Source organism: Cyprinodon tularosa, unplaced genomic scaffold (genome assembly GCF_016077235.1).
Source record: "Cyprinodon tularosa strain WSP-4 unplaced genomic scaffold, ASM1607723v1 ctg139, whole genome shotgun sequence".
Taxonomy (NCBI): domain Eukaryota; kingdom Metazoa; phylum Chordata; class Actinopteri; order Cyprinodontiformes; family Cyprinodontidae; genus Cyprinodon; species Cyprinodon tularosa.
The window spans coordinates 1,046,523-1,064,010 of record NW_024038210.1 but is presented as its reverse complement, the minus strand read 5'-3'; the positions used below and the strand labels follow the sequence as shown (position 1 = coordinate 1,064,010).

General features: G+C 37.9%; 1 protein-coding gene across 2 annotated transcripts in view; it reads right to left on the bottom strand.

Moving 5' to 3' along the window:
- rcan3 (regulator of calcineurin 3) overlaps positions 1 to 17,488 on the bottom strand; it is a 75,802-nt gene that overhangs the window by 21,139 nt on the left and 37,175 nt on the right. The window lies entirely within an intron of this gene.

Sequence of the window (17,488 nt, the reverse complement as noted above, 5' to 3'; positions counted from 1 at the left end):
TCAAAAAATAAAATAAATCTAACTGTTGCCGAATCTGTATTGAAGGCCAGCAGGTACACCAGCAGGTTTCAGCAGAGATGCACTTAGCACATTTTTACTTTTTTTAGTTATTTAGATGGCAAAGCAACATATAAAGAAGGAGCCATGTACACGTGCTGCTTATACAACAAGAGAAACCTTACACATTTAGGATGGAACAGGAGGGAAGGATGTGTGGAGTCGCAGCTCTCATGTATCTCCTAGTTACCTAGGCTTAATTAAAGTGGTAAGTGTGGCCATTACTGACCACAGGGTTCTATAAGTTTACATTACATAACTCACAGGGTGTGTTTACAATAGCTCTTCCTACCTTTAGACTGTTAACTGTCTGCAAGTCTGAAGCAACATGTTTACCAGCAAAACTACCATTTTTAAACAGGTTTGCTATCCTTTGCCTCAAAATATGTTTATACCTCTGCTTCTTAGGGGATAATAAATTGTCAATTAATTAATGTATTCAACTATTTCATTTCATTTATCTAAATTCCCTTTCATACTAATGAAATATTATTTGAATTGAATATGTTTACCCAGCATGGATAATCTTAATGTTAAAAGGGAGTTAGCTGCCTGTTTTTTTTTTAATATTTCAGACAATTGATACACTGCACATGCCAAAAGGGACGATTCATAGCTACTTTAAAAACTCTGGATATAATATTTTTTATAAGGAACAAACTGAACAAAATGTTTAAAAGACTCCAATAAATAATATCTACCAGCAGGCTGCCACTTTCAGAATAAAAACCCCCCAAAAGAGATAAGAAGCTAAATAAATGGAACTGAAGAGTGATAAAAAGGCTTAGATCTGTGCATTTTGTGATTGTTTTGCCTCCATAATTCACCCAAATACTAAGTAAAATGACCTGACATGATAAGGTTTAAGTGCAGAGCCAATGAAAGCATAAAAAGCAGAGATTGCATAGTTTTTTTTTTATATCAAAACTCAGATTCAGGTATTTAGATGCTAAAAAGATACCCATAGCTGTATTAAATCATGCAAAACAAAATTTCTTGTTTGTGAAAGGGCTGTGTGGCTGCTGGTTTTCAATCTGACCAAGCAATTTGAAACCAGATTCCAGTTATCCAATCAAGTGAGTTCAGTATTACCTTGATGAATGACTGGAGTCTGCTGCGCTACTGCTTGGTTGCAAAGAAAACCAGCAGGCTGGAACCAGTTTGACACCAATAGTTGTATAGGAAGCCAACTGACACATCTTTTTGTCTTTAGCTTAAAATAAGCAAAAGAGGCTGATATTATAATAGTGACCTTTGTCGGGTATTAATAGTGTTCAGGTCAAATGAATGCGACCTGGTCGTTCAGACACAGGTCGCATTTGAAAAGATCAGATTTGTATCGGATTCAGGACCACATAGCCAAGTGGCCTGGGTCACGTTGGAAAAAAAATCGGATCCGTGTTGTTCAGACTGCCATGAAAAGATCAGATACAGGTCGCATGTGGGCCAAAAAAAACGGATTTGGGTCACTTCAGGCTGCTGTGTGAACGTAGCCTTAGTTACCTGAGTGATGGTTGATGCTCTTTTAGCTTTCTCATCATGACTGTCTGTTTTTTGAAACACTTCCTAAAAGCTTAAGTTTACTTTTTTATTAGATGAGGGAGAAATTAATGTAACCTCTTCAAGTTAAAGGCAATATGTGGGGGAGGGGCAGCTCCAGCTACCTTAATGGTCCTCGCACTATGATAAAACTGCTCACTCCTGATTTTTTTTTTTTAAATGGGTTTTCTAAAACATAGCAGAATTTCAATCCCAGCATGTTCTAATAACCATGAAACTAGGGCAGCATATGGCCAACAAGTTGAGATTAACCCATGTGAACTGCAGCCATCGGCACAGCGTACAGCTGATGGCCTTTCTGGTGATGAGGCAGTTTTGTTGTGGAGGGTAGAGAAAAGGCCATCAGCAGGGTCACCGCATTACTTAAGGCATGACTCAGAATGTAGAAGCCAGTTGATGTTGCTGACACACAATTATTGAAGCACCAGTGAAGCTCCTTCACAGTGAAGGTGGCAGTTAGGGGTGTAAATAATAAAAATTTTGTATCGGTCTATTGATCCAACAGCCGACGATCCGTTGCATCAACACGTCCGCAAGAGTATCGATTCAAGTTTTTTTCCCCCTCCGGTCTGTCCATTTGCTCCTGGGGGTAATTCTGACTCTCGTGCTGCGGTGGCGCTAAACGTATTTTGCCCTACTACCTCGCTTACTGGTTATACTCTTGCAGCAGTGAGCTTGATGCAGATATTTTTGATTTATGCCAATATTGAAGGGTGGTCTGCGCTATACGCTGTGGGTCTAGATACGGCCGAGGCGTATCTAGACCCAGGAGGAAGTGGGGGTGGGTTTGTCCGACGGTGAAAAATAGAGGGGATCCAGGTGGAAAAAAGGGTCCCAGCGTTCTCGCGCACCTCGCTCTTCTAGCTGGTCCAACTTCACGAGTTGTTTTCCGCAATTTCGGTCACAAAAACAAAACAAGCTGGCATTGCACTGTCTGCGGTCAGCTACAATTTGGGAGAGGTGCAGTGGAGCGTCTGTGGAGGGGGCTTTGGGACGTCTTTTTTGAAGGCATGCAATACCTGCTCGACATTCTGGAGCCGAGGTATTGCATTGCACTCATTGCACTGATTTTGTGCAGTATTTTTTGATTCAAGGCCTTTCAGAATCTATAATGCAGGGGCATCCTTACCTTCAGTGAAGGAGGTTTTAATAGGCCTAGGTGGAGTACAACTTTGCTATTTTTGTTATTCGCTGTTGTTTCTCTAATAAAATGCATAATATTACAGCTTCCATTGATTTATTTCAAATTTGAAGTAATCAAATCAAATCTTGGTGTATCCTTGAGTATCAAAAATAATCTAATCTTTGGGTCTGGAAAATTATACTGAATGGAATCGCCATGATGGGTCTGATTTACACCCCTAGTGGCAGTGTAGTAAACTGCAGGTCTTGGCTTGTCAGTGAACAAGTTCCAGATAACTGCAGATTTATTAGAAAACCTTTTTGTCTGAAAAATAAATAATTACAGGTCCATCTCTAACTAAACATTTTTTTCAAAAATATTCGTAACAATTCGTTAAGTGAATTCCGGCCTGATTCCAGACCAGGTAAACAGTTTAAATGACCTACATCCTAATAGTGATGCATCCAGAATGCTTTGGTTCACTTTACTGGATCTGGTTCTGAATTCGGGAACGATAACCATCAGAACATTCTGACTGATATGTTGTGTGTTGTGTTCTTCAATGCTCTATTCCTGGACCATAGTTAATCGTTATCTAAATTCTTCCTCTACTTTAGATAGCAGAATATTAAAAGGTTCCTTACCAGTTTTTAAATGCTGTGGATATGAATTTATTTAAATTTATGCTTAGATATTTAATCCTTTAATTTGTAAAAGTATTTCTATACCTTCCGTCCCTTTATTTTATATAAGCGCATTTGAGACCTCCTTCATGTAACAGATCCTGAATTTAGTGTCGTCTGTAAAACATGCAGTGATTTCTTAATTTGATTTGAAGGCAGTTTTAAATTGTATTAAATTTCAAAAATAACCAACAGCAGACCTGAAGATCCTTTGCTATTCAGTAAACAGCCACAGTACAAATGATGAGATCCACATGTTGAGGCAATAATTTATAAATCTTCTGAGCAAACTTCCTGTTAGCTTCCAATGTTTTTGAACTATCTGGTTCATTTTGCATGTTAGCTTCTGAGAAAGGATGTCTTCTCTGTGTAGATCATTAGGATCTGATTTAATAAAATTAAAGAAAACTGATCTTAGTGTCATTTCAATGTTAAAGGCTTTATGTTTTACAAAAATCAAACAGTTTAACTTTTGTTTGCTAATCTAGAAACTTAAAAAAAAGAAGTTGAAGTCCATAGCTACAACGTTTTAACTGACAATAAATGTTTGGTCCAGTGCAGAATCAAAGTTTACATTTTTTTGGAAACAAATTGTATATAAAACATTATTTTACAAATTTAATGGGTCTAAAATCTATATATATATTTACTTCTGATTACGATGACAAAAGAAGCTGGCAGCTCAACTGAGAAATGTCTTCTGATGCGTTTCACTTCTCAGATTCAAGGCATAAAAAAAAACAAAAAAACCTAAACACAATAACAATGCAATACAGAATAAAAGATTGTGCTAAAATATTTAAGAAATTAATTTCTTATTAATTTGGACCATTGTGATTAATTACTGTTCTCTCCTCCACAGTAAACAGTAACTAAACTGTTGGGTGTATAAGAAAGGTAGACAGTAGTGGTAGCGATACAAAAAAAACAACAAAACACTTCACATGGTTTTGGAAACTTCTTGCAGCAATGTCCTCCAAATCACATTTCGTAAATTTTCCATGACCGGTGCAAATATTTTTCCATTAGAGTAAGTTAAAACTGATAATGCATTTGGCTGAAGTTTAGCCAACCTGTTCAACCTGCCAGACATTCCCTGCAGCACCATCTAAGCATGGGGGTGTTTTTCCAATCTTTTTTTTCCCAAATCTGATTTTCTAAACTTACAGAGCAGGATCTCACTACTTTTATCAACCAACAGAAAACCATCTCCTCCTAGGGTCTTTAATACTTTGTAAAGTCTATTTTAAAGCCCCTAAGTATTAAACTTCCCTGAAATAGCAGCTGAGGTCGTTCATTTCCATCCATCCATCCATCCATCCATCCATCCATTGAAAGGGTATAACTAATAAAAGCTGCAAAACGTAGTAATCGTTAAAAAATAACTTCCATTGTTTTAAAATCTAATAGTGAAACGAAATCATTTAAGAAAAAAAAAACAGGAAAAGTTTGATACAATAATAATGAAATATATATATATATATATATATATATATATATATATATATATATATATATATATATATATATATATATATATATATATATATATATATATTACTTTCTTTTTTCAATTTAAGATTTACCAAATAAATGAAAAAAGATGATGGCAATATCTTTTTTTACTGGAAATGCTTTTACTGAGAACAGAAAAAACAAATGTCCTCAAGCAATGTTACCATATTAGAACTTTAACTAATATTTTCCTCACTGGTTGATTATCGAGGAATAAAAATACAATGCAAACCCTGGGAATTACTAAACAAGAAAAAAACAGCATGATTAATTATTAGTCTGAACTGTGGCAGTTAGCAGCGGCCCTGAGCAGGCCTCTAAACATTGCTGCTTTTATTACAGTGGAATCAATAGCTTGAATAAGGAGCTGTATCGACAGGGGGCCGACGCGCCGGCGCTGCTGCCTTTCCCTTAAGGCCCATGTGTCCACATTAGGGAGCTTGAAATCAGTTTATAGCATTTGGGGACACATTAATCCTCTTAGCACCAATTTGGTCATTATGGATTTTATTGAGGCAGGAGCTTTTCCTCCTCTGCAGCACTTAGGCGTGGGCCTGAACGCACCCATGCTCACACGAACACAAACCTTCTCCTTTGACACATACAAGTATGAAAACAGGCTCCCACACGGATCGTGCTTCAGAGCGAGCCTTAATGGAAAAAAGTTACACAACGTTACATAACATGTCAAGAACATGCTAAAGGAACTGGTTTTATCCAAGGAGGATATAAATACTACCTCACTGATGACTGCTCCTTCGTGTAGAGGCCTTGGTTTGATTAGAATTGAATAGAATTTGGAAATGATGGGTAAACATCATTATGTGGAAGAATGTGAATGAATAAATACCCCTTTAGGTAGAAATGCACAGTTTTGGTATATGCTGCTAATTTGCTTTTCTGTTTAATTTAAGGTATGAAGTCTGATTTTTTATTCGAAAGGCAGATTCATTAAAAAAATAAATGAATAAAAGGCAAATTTTTTTATAAAAGTCGTGGTTTTTAATCCAACATGAAGCATCTATATCATATTTTTTATTGTTTTATTTGAGCTTTAAACCAAAAATAAGAAAAACATCTATTTATGTTGAAGTATTTGCATTTTTCAAATGAACACAGTGAGATTCTTTTTGTAGTTTTAAAGCTTTTGATAAGCAGGGTAAAATATGCTGGTGATATCTGATGAGAGCTGATGAGTTGAAAATTGGTCTGTTTTTATCTCTGGCTGATTTATAGATGCATCTCTACTTAAATCATTGGTCTTTATCTTACAGCCTGCAACACTAAACACAACCCCAGAGACTCTGTTAAACCCATCCTTTCTTCAGCCCTTTCTGCAGGACAAGAAAAACGATGGTAAATTAGAAAAAATTTCCTAAATCGCAGATTTTCTTGTGAGTTAAAAACAGACCATAACCTTTTATTATAAGACCTTCTAATGTTTTCTTGCAGCCTTTTTGTCACATAGTAACCGGACTCCCCACCCAGGAGACGGTCCTTTTGTTCTACGTCACCATAACGGACGCGGATCCAACCCTTCATCTGACACATGAGTCCAAACACTTCTCTAAGGTTTCAGGTCAACATGAACTCCCCATCTCCACCTGCTCGGCGTCTGCACCAAGAGGGGAGGGCGCACCTGAGCCCCAAAGCTCAGAGTCAGGATCGCTCAACCCTACCAAGATCCAGATCTGGTTTCCTACCAGCGCCGAACATGACACCATCAACCGTCCGTATTAGTTCGCTCCGTCCTGAGCCTATGTCTTCAGTAAACACCAAACAGCTGGTCAGAGTCTGACATGATAAGGATTGAAAGTGTGGTTTTAAGATTCCAATAACACTATTCAATAATTTATGGTTGATTAAAATAAATGACCTGTATTATGCATTTCAGATGAAAATGAAGAAAAAGGAGTACTTGGATTCCGGCGAAAGATTAGCATATGATTGGTATTGATTCAAATTCTGTGAATCAATTTGATTCCAATTTTCAAGATCTACAGTCTGATTGCTGTTATTAACCAAAAACCAAACAAAAATTTTTTTAGCCGTTACCGTAATTATATGATCAAAGAAATCAATTTTGGGTTATATAAATCCATTTCCATGAATTAATATAAGAATCCATTCAGAAATCATAGATATTTTCAGCTGTGCAAAGATGCATCATACTGCATGAGCAAATCTTAAGAAGTTTTGAAAACCTTTTTTTAAGAGGGCAATTTTTGGTATTTCATTTTGAGATGCACTGATTACGTTCCATACTTGATTTCTATCCCTCTTTAATGTTTGACCTGCCTATTCAGATTTTTTTACTGGACGGTAAGAGATTAATAGGAAAATAAGTCCTGCAGCTTCCATGAAGCCATTGCTGTCACAGTCTTGGTTCTGTTAAGTTTTCTGTGAGTTTTCAGTTTCCATGTTTTTCTTTGTTTTCTAGCTTTATTGGTGTTTTCTGGATATATTTGACTTCTTAGGACTTTCTTTGCTTGCCCTCTGGCGTTGGTCTCCTTTTCCCTAGCTCCTTCTAGAAGCCTCTGTTCACACCTGCTCCTAATCAGCTCATTATTCCTGTCTTTGTTCAGTCTCCCATATATACTCTCCCTGTGCAGTTCCTCAGTGCTGGTTCCTTGTCTTTCCCTGACTCCTCGTGCATGTTTTTCCTGATGTCTCCATGGTTCTGGTTAGTTTTTGCATTTTTATGTTGAATTTTGGATTCCTGCCTGTGTTACCTGTGATAACTCCACTAAAACTACAAGAACTGACCTCTGCTTCCTTGCCCCTGCATTTGGATCCTTAAAACCTCAACCAAACCCTGACAGTTGCATCAAGAAATATGCTGCACATACTTTCTAATGAAGGCTGTTTTTAAGGTCTAACAAAAAAAAAAAAAAAATAAATAAATAAATATAATAATAATAATAATAATAAAAATAAATAAATAAATAAATAAATATATATATATATATATATATATATATATATATATATATATATATATATATATATATTTAGGAATGAAAGGAAAACTGCATTGATCTGATCATTTTAAGGGGAAATTTTCCAACTGATTTTTAAAAAATTATTGCTGTTATTCATTATTAAGCAACAGTAACTGAATAAAAAAAGCAAAAAGAGAAGAATAGGATTTCTTCCCTTAGGTGTAATTAATTGCATGTTTGATACATTAAAGGCAAAGTTGTTGGATTAAACCTTATGCATTATTTTTAGCTTCTTAAAATTGTTTCATAGATTAAAATCTGTCATTAATATGAGGACCAAAATTACCTTTCATGAGGCTGCAGACTCAGAAAAAAAAAAAAAGAAAGAAAAGAACTCTGTAAAAATCACTTCTGCTTGGCTGAACAAACAGCACATAAGTCAGTAAATACCTCTTCCTTTGTCTGAGGTGACATCATTACTGTGAGAAGAGAGGCAGACGTATGAAAGTAGACACAGACAAACGGCGTCAGACAGACAGGTAGCAGAACAATACAGAGCAACCCGGGTCGATGGAAATTTTCTCCGGAGTCTTCAGGAGTTGTTTATCTGTGTGTGTGTTTGCTGACAGAGATGTTTCTGGCCCTAAGAGTGCGCTGACTCACTGTGGTGGCTGTGGTGTATAAGTGTGAGACTGCCTCGGTGTAACTACAAACGTTCTGCATGTAAGAGCTGAAAATGGCTGTCCTTTTCATCCGGTCTGTGATGTGTTCTTAGTGTACACCCAAACAGGTATAAACAGGTTAAATATATATAAATTACATCCATGACCCGAAGCCTTGCTTTGCATTGAATGTCAATCAATACGTGTCTGAGGCAGCAGTCGGGAAGTAAATCTACATTTTCCTCCAATGCTACTAAATGAAAAATTTTTAGAGCCTAAAAAAAGCGATTTATTTCACAAATACCAACCAAATTAACTGTTATTCTGAAAATCCAAAAATTACACAATAAAATACTTTATTTGAGGGTTTTTAAACTAAAAAACATTAAGTTTAAAAAAGAATTAGGTAAGTTGACCGAAAGATAGAAAATTTAAAGCTACAGTGTGTAATAATTACAGGGATATAAAGTCAGAAATTTAATATATTATACATAACTATGATATTTATATCACCTATGAGCTCAGCCTTTTAACCATAATATTTGCGTTGCCTTAGAATTCGTTATTTATAATTACATAGGAGCGGGTCTCGCAGCCATGGGGGCAGACATCTTTGCGCTACGGCAGCGCCGAGCCAACAAACTAGTGATTGCGAGATCTCCCATTACGCTCAAAAATAACTACGGCAAGTTGAGAGAGATTAACTGAGACGGTACTGAACAGTAGATGGCAGTATTATGCCTGAGAAGCGTTTAGTCTGCGTGAAACCAAAGAAGAAGAAGAAGCAGGTATACTGCGCTTCAGTAACAAGAAAGGTGAACAAGGCGGCAGGCGTGAGTGACTTTGCAAACTGTTTGGCACTGTGTGGCCAAACATCAGACGAATGGAGGATCATGCCTACTCTGTATCACAACGAAAAGCGGTGGACACCGAACCCCCGTCATCTAAGAAGCGGAAACACGACGAGAATAAACGCAAGCGTGACAAGAAACGACAAAAAACACGGATCAACATTGGCACGGCATTTACACGATGGAAGTCACTGATGGAGGAAAAAGGTTTTCAAAGTGACGCTCAAGTTGCCAGTTTTCTCTTGGACAGGTAATTAATCCTACACACACAATTGTCTAATATCACTGCAGTTTTTGGAGTACAGGATGCTCAGACCTGTCTAAAACAATAACATGCTGCGTGATGATGCTGTTACTCTCCAGTATACTTATTCAGCAACGTCCCTGACGTTTCACAGGTAATGATTCAGTAATTTTCTGTAAAATAATTTTCTGGATATATACCTCAGTTACTTCTCTCCGGCTCCTTTGGAGATCTTCAAGCCTTTCCTCCTCTGCTCTATTCACCCCGCTGGCACCTCTCCCTCGCCTGGCCCTGGCTGCACGCCCACCCCAGCCTCTCTGCCCTCTTCCTCGCCCTCTTTCTCTCCCTCTTCTTCGCCTTGTAACCCCCGTGCCACAAACAAGACTTGGACTCTGTAAACGGGGAATATATATTCTTCCAGCGAACACAATCTCGCTGTTAAACTAATGACTACAATTGCTTCATCTGTTTATATCACCATGCAAAGCAGCTCACCAAAACATCACAACGATGTACCGTAGAAAAAATAACGGGTATATTTATTATCTAAAGTCTACATGAAATCTATACCCTACACAGACTAATGAAATACTATCTGTAAAATTATCTATGTAAACAAACCTAATCACTTGAGAAGGTAGGTGATGCGGACGTCGTGGAAGACATTTTGTCCCGTAACGCTCGCCGTACTGTTGGGGGGGAGAAGCGGTGGGGGGGAGACGTTCATGTTGCTGCAGTCTGCAGTCTGGACGTTAGATGTCGCTGAAAATTACACACTGTAGCTTTAAATTAAACCTTAAAATTAAAATATATTTTATCCATCCATTTTCTGTCACGCTTACCCCTTCTGGGGTCGTGAGGGTAGCTGGTGCCTATTTCCAGCTGTCTACAGGCGAGAGGCGGGGTCTACTCTGGACAGATCACCAGTACATCGCAGGGTAAAACAGATGCAACGAGGAAAAACAACCATTCACATACACACTCACAGGAGAATTTAGAAAAGCCAATTAACCTGACAGTAATGTTTTTGGACTATGGAAGAAAGCAGGAGCACCCCGAGAAAACCCAGTCATGCACAGGGAAGACATGCAAACTCCATGCAGAAAGACCCCAGGCTGGGAATCGAACCCAGAACCTTCTTACTGTAAGGCAACTGTGCTACCCACAGTTCAGCAATTGCCTTCTTTATTAAAAAATAAAGGGGCCAGGACTTTTAAATGTTAGTTTTGATTAATAAGAAACATTTTAACACATAAAAAAAAATCTTTATAATTTCCTCCTATACATAAAATACAAGGTGGGAACCTTCATACTCACTGTTTCTTGTACATCTGACGCAAAAGTGGCACCGAAGGCTTTGTTCCACTGGAGATGTTAAACCCTAAAAACTATCATGGAGACATTTCCACTGTAGCTTTGAGTCCAAACCGATTAAAGGTATTCGAACCATAATACGCGTAATATGTATCTGAGTAATGCTGGCATTTAGACCAGAAACTTAGACCAGGAACATGGATTGTTTGTGTTAGTAACTGTTTTAACGAGAAAAATGGCCTCAACAGTATTTATTTTAATTGCACTAAATGCTCCATATTGTAAAGCAACACTTTATGCAAAGCTGAACAGTCAGAGAATTGTCAGTATTGCAAAAGGAACTTTATGTTTTTGTCTAAAGGCAATATTAAATGCCTTGTTGCCATATATATTTTTTGTAGCATATTAAGAGGAGATAAATGTGCTAAGATTAATGCTCATGGTGTTCACACTTTTTATAGATGTACTTTTTCAAAAAAATTTAAACAAAGCTAAAATATTAATACTTTCAAACAATGTGATGTTGGAACAAAATGTATAGGTCTTGATTTCCTTATACCTTTATTTAATAAGTAGGAGAAAAGGATTGTTTTGAATTAAAACCCCAGAATCAGAATCAGAATCGGGTTTATTGCCATTGTTAGTGAAGGAGTTCACAACTAGGAATTTTTTATGGTACAATCGTGCAACATGAAACATATATGAAATAGTAAATAAAATTATAAAAATCTCTAAAAACACTGGGGTATAAGGCATGCAGAAAAATATACTAATATATACACTTAGGATAAAAATATGGATAAATAAAAATATATATATATATATAGAAAGTAAAATGTACAAGGTAGTGCAAATAGATGGTGGTTTATTTTGTAAATTACATGGTTTTTGATTAAAATTAAGATTAATTAAGTAAAGACCCTTTAATTTTTATTGCCTCAAACCCCATTTATTAAGTTTTAAGAGCAACATTTGACCCTGGCACTGCAAGCTGCAGAGCCCCAATATCTAAAAAAACGTTGTTATAGAAATATAGTTTAGAAATTAAAGCTATAGATTTATTATAATCCAAGTGATATACTTGATATATTCCTGTTAGAAATTTTGCGTTATGGCCTGAAAAGCTTTGAGGAAACTGCTTGTTTACAAACAAAAAAGATGGGGAGTAAAAATGTAAGCCAGTTTTGAAAGTAATTTACAATGTGTATAATGGAGGTTGAGTTAGAGCTTCGAGTGCCGTCACAGACAAACGTATCTGAAACAGGAGCTCCAACAATTTTTTTAAATTTAAGCATCTCCAAATCAAAAGATATCAGAGCATCGTACCTGGGCCATGGTAAAACCTATCTGGATAGTTTCTCAGTGAAGTGAAATCCTTTTTTAAAGATGATTCATGTGCATACCCTTTCTGCCACACTTTTTCCTTCCACTCAACTTTTAATCAATATACCTGAATACGGTATTATGTTGCTTCCATTTGCTGTTGATTTTGTTTAATGACTGTTTACTGAAAAACTGTCAGGTCACTGGTCTTTCTCATCCTGTTAGAGGCCATAACATGAAAATATATCATATTATTTAAATTATCCAAGGTAGAGCCTGGCAATTAATTGCATTTGCAATATAATTGCAATTTAACAAAACACAATTTTCAAATTGCAGAAGAACTCAATTTTAATCACACTATACTTAAAAACAGTAAGACAATAAATTTCTAACTCCGGCCCTTTAGGTGGCAGTAAAATGCTTGTAGTGAGTTTATCACCAAACATAAAGGTAGAGATAGTTGTAGCTAGCAGTCAGATTCATGCATTTAATTAGAAGAAGTAAAAACTTCTTTACACGAAGGTTAAATTCCTGCAACAATGAACTCTGGGCAAGAAAGCTTTTAAAAACTAAAAGTCAGGGTGACACATCTACAAGGTTGCTGTTAGTGCAAACGAATATCTAAATAAAACTGAAATACTGGTTAAAAATAACAACAATTTAGATTTTTTGCAAAATTGTTCAGCCCTAATCATTGGTGATATTGTTCTTTAGTGGGAAATAAATTTGGGGGTATTCAATAGCTGTACCACATAATTGATACCTCTCTGTGGACAATTCATCCAAAGTTTCACTTATTTCAGTGAAACTTTTTGATAATTTTTCTTACTTTATCAGACGTCGGCTATAAATGAAGAGCCGACTATAAACGTAAAGACCTGCATCATGGTCTGTACTCCGTCACAGATCCACTAACTGCCAACATGCAGTGACCTTCACCGTGTGTCCTGTGTTGTCATCTGCTGATGCCAGCAGATTTTCCACGTAACGTTAGTGCTGTGAAAAACATGCACACATGACGGCCTCTGAAGTCAGCACACCGGCCTCGTCTCACTGAAGCTGACAAACTGAGCAGCTGCTTCTCTTTCTCAAAGCATAAAAAAATGCTCATCTAACCTGTAAAAGAAAAAGAAAACAAGGGAGGCTACTGTGCCAACAGTTGTGGCATTATTGGTTAAAAACAACCTGTTCAGACCACAGCCTCTTTGTGCGGCTCATTAATGACATAACCAGCAGGGATGGAGCCAAGGCGTAGGCAAGCTGCTTCAATGGTGTCAAAACAATGGCTCTACAGCCCCGTAGCCACCAACAAGGGATCTCTTCTAATTTTAAACCTTGTTCTTCTTTTTTTTCCATTTCTTTCCATTCAGGAAACAAACGCTTAATCCTTCCCTGAAAGACTTATAAAAAGCAGCAATCCTCACACTGGGTCTGATCATCTGATTTAGGAACATTATAGCAAACAGGAGCCTCAGGCAGGGTCAGATATTGTTGAATGATGAGAAAATACAGCAGACTGACAGCGAGGTGAGCTCAGTGAGAAGTCATCCCCCCATGTGCCTTGCTTTAATCTGTCCTCTCCCACAGATCTCCCAATCGCAAACCGTGTGCCAGAACACAGGATTAGTGGTGTTCTTTACGCCTTTTAGAAAGTCAGCCCGCTGTCTGCTCTTTTAATTGTTCACATGCTCTTACTTTTTGGGTTAAATCTGTAACAGGTGGACTGACAGAAGGGTTTAGATCATGCGGAGGGTTTAGCTGTGTAAACTCTGGACGGATAATGATTACATTTCAACCATCGGCTCAAGTTAACTTTATTTTTCTGTAATTCTCATTCCCAGGCTAATCTTAACAATAACGATCCGGATCTTTTAAGGCACTGCATGGTGTCACAGTGGGGCCTTTACCCTTGGCCTCTCTGCAGTGGGCAGGAGCTGTAATGAGAGTTAGAGAAAAAAAAAAAACAACGCAGCAGCAGCTGCCCGGCTCAATAGGAGAACGCACACCGCGGGGACTGAGTGGTCAGCACCCATTGTTGGTGCTCTCCTATGTGCGCACATATTTTCAGTCCCATTAAATGAGCCAGAGCGGTTCGTGACATCCTAAACTGAAGAAGTGAACGTGGATAATTAGATGCACACGAGGCAGCCAGAAAAGTGACAAATAAGGTGGAGGAGGTCTGAATTTGGCCTTTAGAATCATCAAAGCGCTGACGTAATCTACAGTGAGTGACACTCTGGAATAAACGTAGACATTTCCTGTTTTTAATTTTCTCACCTTGTTTTTATCTCCTGTGTAAAAAGAAAATTCTGATGCCAAAAGCAGCTTTACAGGATAATATATGTGATGCATTAAATAGTCATTCAGTAGCATGCTGCAGAAGCGTGGTTCTGAAAATCAACTTTTACCCGCAGCTGCTGGCAAACCTGCAGCTAAAATTCAACAAATCTAATGCAATATAGACCCTTTATTCCAACTAGTAATGCATGATATTATAAAATCAAGTAAATGTTGCATATTTGTTAAATATAGAGTATAAAAAACATGGTTGCAATTAAACCATATTTTTCTATTATCTGTCTCTACAATCAGGTGAGTGCATCAAGGGGAAATGGAGTCAGTCAATTGGCAGATTATATTGTTTGAATGCAGCGCATGAATGTGGTGCATCTGAAATGTAATTTTTCACATACAGCATGCAATGATGTCCCCAATAGGTGCGCCTGAAGTGCTGAGTTGATCTACACACTGAAGTAATCTTTATATCTTGTTTAAAAGCAAACTATATTGATGAAGATTTCTGTCTAAATGCCTTATATCAATTAATGAAATTTGCACAATGTTTTAAGTGTCACTCTTTTATTAAGGCGATTCTTACACAGGGGCAGAGCTAGATGGGGGACCAGAGGTGGCCATGGCCACCCTTAGCCAATCATTGGCCACCCCTACCAATTTTCCCCCTGCTCTAATACAGACATTAGCAGCAGTAATATTCTCAAGGGGAATGTTCCAACATATTAAACATGTAAATGTTTCATATATTAACAGTTACTTGACAAATAAAACACTGTGGTTAATTATGCTAATCAAAATACTAACATTAAAGTTGATATATACAGAAATTATGCTCTTTTCAGAACAAAATGTGTCATTTGGGGTAAAGAGAAAAATATGTGTCTCTGCAAGTCATCTACGTGTCTTCGGTGAAATCATAGATAAATAAGTAGTACTTTAATAACTTAAAAATCCATTTAATGTAGATATTAGTAAATGTAAATATTAGTTTTATGCAGAACAATTTTTGATAAGGTAAGTAATGACAATGGAAAAATGTTCACCCCAGAAATTTTGTCCACTACACCTTTTATTTAGATAGCATGGATATTTAAAGGGATAGTTCGGTATTTTTGACATGAATCTGTATGGCATCCCGATCACCAGCGGCATGCAATCACACTGACTTACCCCTGGCAGCGTCCTGTGAGCAGAGTTATCGTCCAGTTTTGGTCAAGCCGAAAGTAGTCCTGCAGGTTTTTAGGAACAGCGAAATAAAACTTTTCTCTTCCCAAAACATTATGTGTCCAAAAGAGTGATATTTTCGCATCCCAAAAACATTGTAGTGGAAAAAGTCACACGTCGTTATCAATTGGTCCTATATTTCCCTCCGCCGCGGAAGGAGACATGGCTGTTGTTGGGCTCGCTGTCTGAATGACGGCGCGCACTGATACGAACAGAGAGAAAATAGGACCAATTGATAACGACGTGTGACTTTTTCCACTACAATGTTTTTGGGATGCGAAAATATCACTCTTTTGGACACATAATGTTTTGGGAAGAGAAAAGTTTTATTTCGCTGTTCCTAAAAACCTGCAGGACTACTTTCGGCTTGACCAAAACTGGACGATACCTCTGCTCACAGGACGCTGCCAGGGGTAAGTCAGTGTGATTGCATGCCGCTGGTGATCGGGATGCCATACAGATTCATGTCAAAAATACCGAACTATCCCTTTAAATAGATGCATCTATTTTGTAGCAAAGGCTGTAGCGTAACGACACAACAATAGGCCCGTAGGCAACATTATCTGGGTGGGCCCCATATGAAGTACAACACCCCATACCAACCCGCCGCCGCCGCTGTAGACAACCGACCCGAAATGTGCCCTATACACATTTCATCATTCTTCACCTTCACTAGACATGGATATACTTTAGTATATTCTGCTGTAAAATGAGTCTTATCGTGCTACCGTGAGCGTAAAAGCCCCCCTCCTCACCCATGCTCTCTCCATTCATCTCCTGGTCCCAGTCTTTACGAACTGTAGCAGCAACGTCCTCCTCTCCCTCTTTGGTTCTTTGAATAAACGTGTTCATTTTGGGAAGTTTTTTCCGTTCTTCCAGCAGCTCTTCTTTGCTTTTTCATTTCTGGAATCCGCTTAAGTAACTCTTTTTGGTATCCATCGTCGCTAACACATTGTACGTTACGGTAATGGTTTTAATCTACGCTCTGGATTACCCATAATTCCAAGCCCTATTGTAAAAAATAAAATACTCAAATACATCGTTCTTTTACGATCTTTATTGCAGTTTGAAACATATATGAGTGTATTTTTTTTTTACCAACCGTGTAATGAACTATACATAGTTATTAACATAGTAATAAAATGTACCACTGTCTGCTTTGCTATTGGTGTCGTAAACGGCTAAACCATCAGGTTGAAATCAGCCATGTTTTAGGGTATAAATAAGGTCCAGTCAATTAATGTAATATCAGGTGGGTTTAAGCCACCATTACATCTGCAAAGAGGCCTCCTACTCCACAATTGTATAGGGGGCCCCACCATGGCCCCCAAGAGGTCGGCGGCCCCTAAGCAACTGCAGTCTCTGCTTACCGATAGTTACGCCATTGGTAACACCTGCAATGCTGCTGTGATGGGAGGGGAGGGAAGGTAAGTGGGGGAGGGAAGGTAAGGTGTCCCAGACTGCGCGTAAAAGCGGCCCCACTTTCATTCCTTTAAAATGCGTCTTTCTTTCTTGGAGAGTTAAGTCATTTCCACTGCTTATATCGAACCCTGACACCTGTCCCAGTAAAGAACTACAGTTCCTGCATTCATTCAGAAGCTGGAACCATCATGCATTGATAATCTAGAACTGGTTATCAATGCAAGATGCATCTCATTCATCGCCGCGCAGGGGGCGCGCCGCCGGTGCGTC